Below are 11,481 nucleotides of genomic sequence, written 5' to 3' on the forward strand. Positions count from 1 at the left end.
ATGTCCAGGAGGTTATTTGGTGCTTTGGATGGTCAAGAAAAATAGGTAGTCACGTAAGAATCTGAATACCAATCTCTGTTTAATTTATTGGATTTTTTTCCATTTTTTTTGAAATACCTGTTTCCATGTTATTGACAGTTTCCCACAGGTATTGCTTTTTTGTGACTTAAGTAAATTATTTTGTATCTGCTGCCCTGCAGAAACAGACTTCACAGGGGAAAAAGGTTTGTAGAAGCAAGGGAGAAAACCTGCAAAAGGAGAGTTGTATTTATATGCATCATGACATCCCATTTTTCTTGGATGAGTCAAAACTATAGAAAATGAATTTGTGACTTTTTTTTTCCTCCAGAGATTGGGAATATTTTGATGGCATCTCAGTATCCATCATCTTGATAGCTTATGAGATTAGTGAGACTGCATTCCATTTGTAATACTGCTTTGTGACCTTGGCGCTATTGGCATCAGCGGGCTCTGGTTTCTTTTCTCCTCAGAACAGAATCTTCCTCATGTCTAAGGATGGAGTTATGTTATTATGAGTAGTAAAGAATGATACTTGAGATGAACTGATGTTTATTGAAAACTGAAGAGAAGCAGAGGGAAAAAAAGCATAAAAAACAGAAGATATTTGCAACAACTGATAATCTAATTTACCCCAGATTAGATTGGTACTCTGTGCCATGTACTTTTCTCCAGAAATGTGAACTCAATTGTATTAATTTTTAGGTATGTTACTTTGCTCTTTGTTGATATATATAAATGATATGGAATTAATAGAGCCTATAATTCCCTGAAGAAGGTGACTGGACAGTGTGGTCCTGGTGAGTGAACAACTGTTGTTCTTCTAGCAGCCTGTAATGCAAGGAGATTGATGTACAAGGTGCATACCTAAATACCATTAGTGTTTCTTACATGTCTGGCCCCACTGGGACCAGCTATAGAATGACAAAATCTTGTCCTAGCATAGTCAAAATTTTCAATTGTTTTGACATGCTTCCTTTATGTTACCCTTGTGGCCTGTAGTGCTGGAGAAAGTAAGCTTATAAAAGGAAGCAGATGACCAAACTGAACTGAGCTCCTCTGTGTGTTAAAATTAGTCACCTGTGTGTACATGTATCTTCATTTTTGGTTTTTCTTTTTTGTCTTTATTGTGTTAATTATCTGCTTCCTTAGTTCTGTTGCCATATTTAGGCAGGGGTAGTAATAAACAAGGGACAGTCCTAGGAGATAAATTACATGAGCTGTCAAAATTACTCGATGATCATTCTTAGAAAGACACAAAATGATTTATTCATAGGGCGGCCATAAATTTTAGACTCATGTTTTCTGTTCTGCATTATTTCTTGACTTTTAGCACCTGGTGGATATAATGGCAATAAGCAGAAGGTTTTGGTTTTTTTAAATGGCTGTATTCCTGGGTGACATGATATGCCAGGTAATCTCATTGAAAAGAACAATTAAAAAACCTGTCCTGGTTAAGCAAATTCGAGCTTTAAGTAACCTGCAATGAAATGGCATACAGCTGATTTTATAATGGGTTTAAGTAGATTTTAGTTTGGCTATACACCATCAGCTGTGGCTATTTTATTTAAGATTTTGATTTAGGATTAGTAATTTACCCTTTCAATGAATATATATGTGTAATTTGAAAAGAGTATTGAGCTAGAAAAACATTGATTAGTAACAAGTAACTGAATAGTTGAATTGGTTTCAGTCAGTGCTTAGTTGTCAGCACAAAGAAAAACACATTTACCTTTAAGCCAAGTACTGCTTTCAGTGGTTTTGCCTGAGAGCATTTGCGTGTCATAACAAATTTCTGATGTACAATTTTAGTCTAAGTTCCTGTGATTTTATTACCATTCTTTTTTAACATTTACCTCTCTATATGTCTAGTGTTACATACATACCTCTATTAAAATGAAGAAGACCTCTGAACTTCCCATGCTCAGGCTTGTGCTTAAACTACCTGGTTATCATGGTTTCAGTTCAGTTAGCTTATGCTTAGCAAGTTCCAGCTTATTATAATTATCATTAAAAGAAATTAAATTTTCTAAGTTAATAATATGTTAAGATTCTGCATAAACAGTAAAACTGAAACCATGTTAATTTTCTCTTTGCTTGTAGCTTTTATTTAATCAAAAATTAGAAATGAATAATGAAGTGTCCTGCTCTGCAGTCTTCTCCTCAAAGTGAATTTAAGAAAATGCCTGTCTTTTCAAAATAGGTAAGGGTGTTAAGGATGGTTTTATAATAAATCACTTCAGTGAATTAAAAACATAAAAGGGGAGAAGTTAACATAATCCCAATATTAGCCTATAAAAAGATGATCAGAAGTTGCAACTTCTTTTGGTTTCTGTTCCACTTTAAGGATTTTTGGACATTGTTTTTACTTTTTCTGAACAGCCTTAATATGTATTTCTCTAACAGGCCATCAACCAGCACTTCCTTGTGAAGATTTTGGGAAACATTCTAAGTCATAACCATTGCTTTAGTCAAGGAAAGGCACATATTGACTCATGAAGTGAAATGAAATCCTCAGTGAGACTAGTAGAAATTATTATTTGTCAATAATAGCATCTTTTGGACATTCTTTTGGTATTCCTTTTAGTCATCCTTTCCTATTTCCCTGTGGATTTAGAGGGACTCACAATATCATCCCATTTATACACAAGTATTTCTGTTTCTCAGGTTAGTCTCAGATGGATGTTGGGGGATAGGCTGCATAAAGGCTTTGGTGAAAATGTCATGTTTTCAGTGCTCAGAAGACTGAAAGACTGGTAGGTTGTGCACACATCCAAAGAAAACCATTTTCTTTGAGTATAATTGGTAAGTAAAGAAGCTGCTGCATTTAGTAGTGTAACATTTCATTTACCATCATAATTAGAATTTGGAGGTTTTGCAGGAATGTATTTTTCAATGTATGAAGTTAGTTACTGTTCTTTGAGCTGTTACCACCACAACTGTGTTGTAGCTCCAGCTCTCTCAATTACACCAATATAATTCTAGGTTATATTGAAGTAAAATGAATTGTCCATGGAAAAGAAAATAATTTCTGTTATACAAAAGTAATAAAGAGGAAAAGGCATATCCAAGGTAAACAATAGCATTCCGTATCTCCAGCATTGTCTTGATGCAAGTTTTGATGTTTTTCTCGGTTTTACTGGTTTTTTTCCTTTGGATTTCTGTAATTTTGTTCACCTGCAAACAGCAGCATCTCAAAGGCCTTGCCGTGACTCCAGTTACAGGTGTAATATTTTGGAATGGTTAGAGATTGATAGGCCAAATGTTCTTAAAATAATATTGCAGATAAGAAGGATAGAGAGATTTTGTAGTTTTAAGAGCTTGCGTGGGGAGGTGACCCCCATATTTTAAGGAGGCTACAGAGTTAGATGGAAATCATAGATGTAGCAAGTTAGAGAGCTTCCAAGGGGCTCCAAGGGGAGTGGGAGACCTCCATGAAGTTCCCTGTGCTGTCCTTCTTGCTATAAGATTTACCTTTCTGAAATGTTTGGGGAGCCTCCCCAGGCTTCACAACCTTTCAAAGACAATAGACAGCAGCCTCATGAGGAGGCTCTCCCAGTACTGTCAGATCGGTCTTGTCTACTTCTATGGATTTGTATGAGTTGGAGAGCTGTGTCCAAGTGGGGGAAGTGGGTTGTCACTGTGGTAAGATGGGAAATGTTAAACAAGAAGGAAACGGGTACGTTTTCTGACCTTTGGAATAAACATGAGCTAGTTTAAAATCTAACTGTTAATTTACCTGGGGGAAAAAAAAAAAAAAAAGATAACACCATGCCCACCCCCCTCCCCCAGGAGCTACTCCACTGATCAGATGTTTTAACTTGGTATTTTCAAGAGAGCTGGAGTGCTTCTGGTGCAGGCATGGGGAGAGGAGCAGTGAGGTATAAATGGAGAGAAGCAAGGGTGAGTTGATTAGAGGATGGGTATTTGACATACCCTAGCTGTGGAACTCTCTCCCTCTAGCAATTTTGTTTCCCTGCCCTGCCATATGTTTGTGGAAATGTTTTTAATCTGATATTTCCTGGACAGTGGACTATTTCTGGGTTATCTGTGGCTGTTTCAATTGATAGAGGTAAGAGCTGCTTATGTTTTTTGGGTTTGTTTGTTGTTTTGGTTTTGGGGTTTTTTGTGACAAGCTGATTTCCAGTTTGGTTGCATTTAGTCTGTATAAAAACACATATTTAAATAAGCATAAGCTGAAGAAAATCATGTATGTGATTTTAATAACTTTTTTACAAAGAATGCTACTATTTTGCAAAGAAAATACAAAGATAATGGTCTGGGGTAATATAACCAACTTTGTATAGAACTCTGGAGGTGTCAGTAAGTTTGCAAACTCAGAGCCAAGCAATTGTATTTATAATGGGCATGTATTTAGCCAGTGGAATTTTCCAAGACAAACTACCATGGAGACAGGTTTTAAATTAGCATTTTAAATAGAGGTTTTTTTAAATAAGGATAATGAAGTTGTGCATAGTTAAAATGGATGATAGGAAAGGATCATGGGGCATAAAAGCCTCAAGGTTTAGAACTTAGGCCAAGAATTTTGAGCCAACTGCTATTCATTAAAAACATCTTTGCTCATTTCTCAGAGGCCTTCAGTTCAGAACACCGTTGGCAACCAGAAGAATCAAAGTTCCAATTCATTATTGCAAATCCAAGGCACCTTCCTTTAACTGAGGTCTGCAGTGGCTAACTTCCTAAAATTAACTTTTATTCAATTTTATTCTACAACTGAAAAGGCTGTTGAATTGCACAGCTTGTGGTTAAGATGAGTTTTGTCCAGCTAAACAAAATTGCATCAGCAGTGGACTTCTGAGTTGCATAAGAGGCCAGCAGTTGTAATAGGTGTGTGTAATTTTGCAAACATTTAGTTAATTTTGTAGAAATAGCTAATGTTTGGAACCCGTGAAGGTTATTTTAATTCATCTGGCATGTTTCCATTCAAATACCCATTTAATGTGATCACCAACATAGAAATAGTTAAACAACACTCTAAATGGACATGTTTTCTTTGTTGCAATGATGGTTAACACACTGAATTCTTTTCATTTAGTAATTTGACCACAAGCATGTCTTTACTTTGGAAAAAGGAGGGGAAGAGCCATAGCAGAGTGTCTTTCAGTTTTCATATTTGCAGTGTTTATATAGAGAGATATAATTAGAATTTCAGGATGAATTACACAAGGTATTGGAAGAAAATCAAGACTAAAATAAACATTCAATTCCCCCTTTTTTTTGCATTTGACCACTACACACAAACATTTGGTTATAAATAGATACCTCATCCATATTGTAATAACATTTCATGTTCAAAGCAGGATTCTGGAAAATAAAGTCCTTTTTAAAGGGATTTTAAACAATTATGCAATTTGAAACCTTTGGTTGGTTTATGAATCTTTACTACACTTGGATCACTTTTATGTGCTCTGTAGTAAACACCAAAAAGCCCTCTGAAGTAAAACATGTTCCAGCTGAATTATCCTTACTTAGAGAATTTGTAACTGCAGTTGGTTTTAGTTCTTGGTAAGTCTGCATTAGCAGGATATTCACAATAGCTACTGTTACTGAGGAGCATCAGGCATAGCATCACCAGCCAGTCAAGGGAGGGGATTGTCCCGCTCTGCTCTGCACTGGGGTGGCCTCACCTTGGATATTGTGTGCGGTTTTGGGTGCCATAATGTAAGAAAAGTATTCAGCTATTAGAGAGTGTCCAAAGGAGGGCAATGCAGGTGGTGAAGGGCCTTGAGGGGAAATCATATGAGGAGCGTCTGAGGGCACTTGGTCTGTTCAGCCTGGAGGAGACTGAGAGGAGACCTCATCGCAGTCTACAATGTCCTCAGGAGGAGAAGAGGAAGGGCAGGCACTGATCTCTTCTCTGTGGTGACCAGTGACAGGACCTGAGGGAATGGTCTGAAGTTGTGTCAGGAGAGGTTTAGGCTAGGTATGGGTGGTTGGGCACTGGGACAGGCTCCCCAGGGAAGTGGTCACAGCACCAAGCCTGACAGAGTTAAAGAAGCATTTGGATGATACTCTCAGGCATATGGTGTGACTCTTTGGGATGGGCCTGCGCAGTGCTAGGAGTTGGATCCTTGTGGGTCCCTTCCAACTCAGCATATTCTGTGATTCTGTGAAAATTGCTAGGACTTAATACATCTACAGAGAAGAGTCAGTGCAGTGCAGAAGGCAGTAAGATGAAGTTTTTAGCTATTGCTCTCAAGCTGTACTTTTCAACAATAGCACTTCATGCCTGAGTGATCAAGTCCACTAGACTCATTCTTTACATGAAGTTCAGCAGGTTTCTCTAAATGCTGTTTGACTCTCCTAGTTGTATGTATGTACCTTCCATACATTGAGAAAGAGTAGAAACTACCTTTGGTCATTTGCTAGTTTGAGCCAAGAAGATCAAAGCTGAATTTGACACCATTGAAGCCAACTAGGAAGAAATTACTAAGATCAGTAAATGCCAGCAGGTGCTAGTTCAATTCTAATCAATACTCCAGAACCTGTTGTGCTGTCACTGTATGAGGAGTGAGAAAATTAGTCAGGTTTTGAGATACAGGAGGAATCTGTAGAAATTTCTATGACCTTAGTGAAAAATGTCCCAAGTGCACACTGATACAGTGTTCCTTGGGGCTGCATACAATGTATAGAGTTGCCCTGAAAGGGAGCACATCTAACTTTTTATTTGCGTCAATAATGCTATTGATGTTGGGGAAATGATACATAAACCAAATGAACTGGAAGTTTAGGACCATTAGGTTTGGATTGAAGCGTCGTTTCTTTGAACCCCAAAACAGTAATCTGGGAGCCAAGAGCCAGAGATTAGCACCTTCAGTGTAATGTACAGTACAAACAAACCTGACCCTTTAAGTGGACTACTTTTGATTGCTTTCTGGTTTAACATCCTTAAAATGTATTTCTGGTTCCTTAGGTGAGCATTGCCTTTCATTTCAGTGTAAGTAGGAACTGAGTACTGTGCAAGCTTGACAGTCCAATTTTCTGCTGGGCATCTGACATTCTTTAACTGTACTTAAAGGTAAAATTACACTTCATTTGTCTGGATAGTTTCCCTCTGCCTTTAAGACCTGACAGTGTGTCTGTTTAAAGTTGCAGCTTTTACACTATTTAGATTATTGCAAAATATTTTAGAGTAGTTCAGGCTGTGGTTCTTGGAAGAAGGTAAGTCTTTTTTATAGACATTTTCCTGTCTGCCTTTTCAACTCTAATAGTTCCCCTAGTGACCAAGCATTGTTCTCAGTCATGGTTGGTTGATAAGGGAAGAGCAACTGACATCAACTACCTGGGCTGGCAGTTCAGAAGAATTGTGGTTTATTCCAGCCATTCAGGGAAGCACAATATTTATTGTCTACTCTCAAAAGATATCTATAAAAACACATAGAAGTCTTCAAAATTGTTATTTGTACTGATTGGGTTTGAATATATAGCTTCAAAAAGAACATAATACAAAGTAAAATTGAATACTACTGCACTGTTTTAGCAGAATATAGAAGCATCAGTAACTGTCTACAAAAACCTGTAGATAACCCCAAAACTGCTTCATTTCCTTTCCTATCAAGCAGTTAAACCCATTTAAATCTTTTGTATCCTCTTGTCTCTCAAAGTGTATTCTGAAGACGTGAAGTTCATGCACAACTTGGTCTCTCAAATCCTACTTAATGAAAACCACAAACAAAACCTGTAATGCTGAAAGGCATTAAAAGACTCCCAAGCAGCTGTCTGAGTACTGATCATCATACCAGTCATGTGTTCTGTTTAACTGTTACTACACTATATTTCTATGAGGGTTTTTTTTGTTTTGACTTAAAAGTTAGGAAAACTTTATTGGTATAAATTGCTAGTTTCATAGAAGTCAGCACTAGGTCCTGATCTGTTTAACATCTTTGTTGATGAACTGGGTGATGGGGCACAGTGTGCCCTCAGCAAGTTTGCTGATGACACCAAACCGGGAGAGAGGCTGATATGCCAGAATGTTGTGCTGTCATCCGGAGGGAGCTCGACAGGCTGGAACAGTGGGGTGACAAGGACTCCGTGCAGTTCAATAAAGGAAAATGCAAAGTTCTGCGCCTGCAGAGGAACAACCCCGTGCACTGAATGCTGAGAGCTGCCTGTCTGGAAAGCAGCTTTGCAGAAAAGAGCCTGGGAGTCCTGGTTAACACCAAGGTGAACATGAGCCAACAGTCCACCCTCGCTGGAAAGGCAGGTGACAGTATCCTGGGCTGCCAACAGGTCAAGGAATATGATCCTTCCCCTCTACTCAACTCTGCTAAGGCCATACCTGAAGTGCTGGGTCTGGTTCTGGGCTTTTAAACACAAGAGAGATACAAAGTTACTGGAGAGGAGTCCAGCAAAGGGCCATTAAGGTGTTCAAAGGACAAGAGCATCTCTCCTAGGAGGAAAGGCTAAGAGAACTGGGACCACTTAGCCTGGAGAAGAGAAGGCTTTGGGGACTTTCAACCATGTGGACAAATACCAGAAAGGAAGTTGTAAAGCTGATGGAGCCCAGCACTTGTCAGTGGTGTCCAGTGACAAGAGGCAATGGACACAAACAGGGCATTCCACCTGAACATGAGGAAACACTTTTTCACTGTGAGGATGACTGAGTACTGGCATGGGTTGCCCAGAGAAGTTGAGTCTCTATCCTTGGAGCTATTGAGGAGCTACCTGGACATGGCCCTGGGTAACCAGTTACAAATGACCCTGCTTGAAGAAGCAGGTTGAACCAGGTGACCTACAGAGATCTCCAGAGATCACTTCCTCCCTCAGTCATTCTGTTATTCTGTGAAACAGCAAAAGAAATAATCAACTGTCTACACTGTTTTAACTTCTGAAAGTTCTTCTGGAGGTTGCAGTGTAATATAGAATTGTGCAGAGAAGCTGGCTGACCAATAACAAGACTATCTGAAAACTCCCCCTCAGTCCATCCATAGTAGGTTTCCCTGCCTACTAGTCCCCCTTGGTTTCTAAAGATACATTAGGAACTTTCTGTATAACAAAACAAGGTTGAAAGTAAATAAGGAATTCCATTAGACACAGCAATCTCCCCTGGAGAACAGCAATTCAAACTCATTTTTGTAAGTAGTTCTGGATCAGTTTATCAGCAACCAGAACCAGAGGATCCATGTCATTACACAACTATAGCTCAGCTCAAGCAAGTAAAGGTACAGCACCTGAAACCAAATGAAACAAGAGGGAAAAACAGGACCCAGGGTGATTTATGTGTTTGAAGATAATTTACTCCATCTTTACTAGAATTTATGTAGATATTCAGGCTCAGTATGAAAAAAGTAAAACAATCTAAAGGGCCAGGTTAAAGTAGTGCTTGATAGTTTCTCTCTGGAAAGTCATTGTCGTAATTTATAATTTATACGGGTAGTCTGGGCAACATATCCATACTTTCCCCCCACCTCCTGATACTGGCAATGAGCCCAAGGCATGGAGAAAAACAAAGTTATGAAAACTGGGTCATAGTCAAGCTGATATCTTAGGCTACTGTAAATAATTTTCTTCTGGATCTGCATCTCCCAGTGAATTTCTTGATGTAAGGACTATTTCATGAGCAGGAACAATGGAATCCATGCTGCACCAGATTATTTGGTGCTTTTGTCCTAAGGCAGTTCTGCTAACTTTTCAGGCTGATTTCTGACTATTTCTTATATATTAAAATTCTTATGCAGCCCAAGAAGTTCTAGCTTGCAGTTTGGGCTCATGAAGGAGAAAACTTAGCCATAATTATTTCACGTAATATGCAAAACAGTTGGACTATTTAGTTCAATACTGTTTATATTAGAACTGTGGTCAGGTTCACATCTTCATGCAGATCTGTTAGTGTTGTGTTTTGTTAATATTAGAGGATAAATTTTTCATTTCAGCTAATGTACTTGTGTTTTTTTGATTCTTAACAGTTTTTTATCCAGTATGACAAATGTGACTCTTCTCCTGTTTCATTTTATTTAGTTACAGAGAATAATATTGTTATTTTAGATTTTTTTTCTCCTTTTTTATCAGAATCTGTCATTTGCCTCTAATGTTGAACAGGAGGTTTTTATGCACTTCTTGCTCATGAAAAAACAGTGCACTGTTGATCCTACTTGTTGCTGAGTATTTATTTTCTTGCCATATAAGTAATATTCCTTTGGTAATTTCCACAACGGCTGAATGTCTTGCTTGGGCCTCAGTTTTGGTCTCTGTGCTCTGACTGCTAAATACATGTGCATGTAGCCCATGGAGATGATAATGATTCAAGTGGCAAAGTATTAATGAGGTACAGTACAGTCTTGTGTTCAAGCATTTGGCTTCCTGAGGAAACAGCATCAGGCATTGGCTGCACAGTGTAAAACTGGGCATGAAGGGCTGTAATAGGATCTGGAAAACAGATGCTGTAAAGCTATAGGAGTTGTACGGGACTTGGTGTATTATTGGAACAGTAAGACCTTACAAAGATTAGGTGGGAAACAAAAAGTGAAACAAAGTAGACTGACTCCATAATGAAGGAGGTAATGTTAAATTTGGGGGATTATCATACTGATCCCCTGTGCAAAATAACTTAGGTACAAAAATTGATACTCTGGACAGTTAGAAGTATTTTTAAAATGCATATGCAGAAGGGAATATGAAATTTTACTAGGCTTTGAAAGATAAATTATTGTTTATGGGGGAAAGTAATTTCTTTACACTGTAATGAAATGTAGTAAACTTCAAAGCAAATACCACTCATAGTTTTTAAAGAAGGATCAAGTATGTGTGGGAAAAACTTAATAGAAAAAGCAAATTAATTTGGAAGACCTGATGCAGAAAATCATTTGGAAGCTTTTGAACTAGTATGCAAAGCACAGGATTTATCTGTATATAAGATAATTGGATACTACAGTGTCTCACAGGTTTGATGGCTTCTTTGCCCTTTCAGGAAGGTTTACTGAGATGGGGGTAGAGTACCAAGATTGATATAGCTGATTGAATTGTTGTGTTTTCTTGATGACTCACAGTTTTCTTATTAGCATGGGACTGGTAGAGATTGTTTCCTAGCATACAAAGGAGATAGTATTTATCTCTACAAGTACTGCTTTTAAATATACCACATATAAACTTAGTTGAAAACCAAAACTGCATAACCCCAGAGGAAAAGTAATGACATTGGAAGTCTCTCAGATAATTTGGACTTTGCTTCTTTTCTTCTGTTCCATTTTGCAAGAAGTATACCTGTTACATTAGCAGCACAAATGCAGACTATGATCAAGCTTGCCAATAACTACAAATCAAGTGTCTTTTACACTTGCCATAGTGTAAGTCAGTGATTTGGGATAGTGTAGGATTTGTGGTTAATGCTCTTAGCTTCAATGAGGGTGAAATACTTAGAAGAGAGGAAGGATGGATTTGTGGTTTAAGTATGAAATTGGAAAACCGGAGATCTGTTTCTGGTTTGATGACAGATTATTTGAATTG

This window comes from Pithys albifrons, chromosome 5 (genome assembly GCF_047495875.1).
Source record: "Pithys albifrons albifrons isolate INPA30051 chromosome 5, PitAlb_v1, whole genome shotgun sequence".
Taxonomy (NCBI): Eukaryota; Metazoa; Chordata; class Aves; order Passeriformes; family Thamnophilidae; genus Pithys; species Pithys albifrons.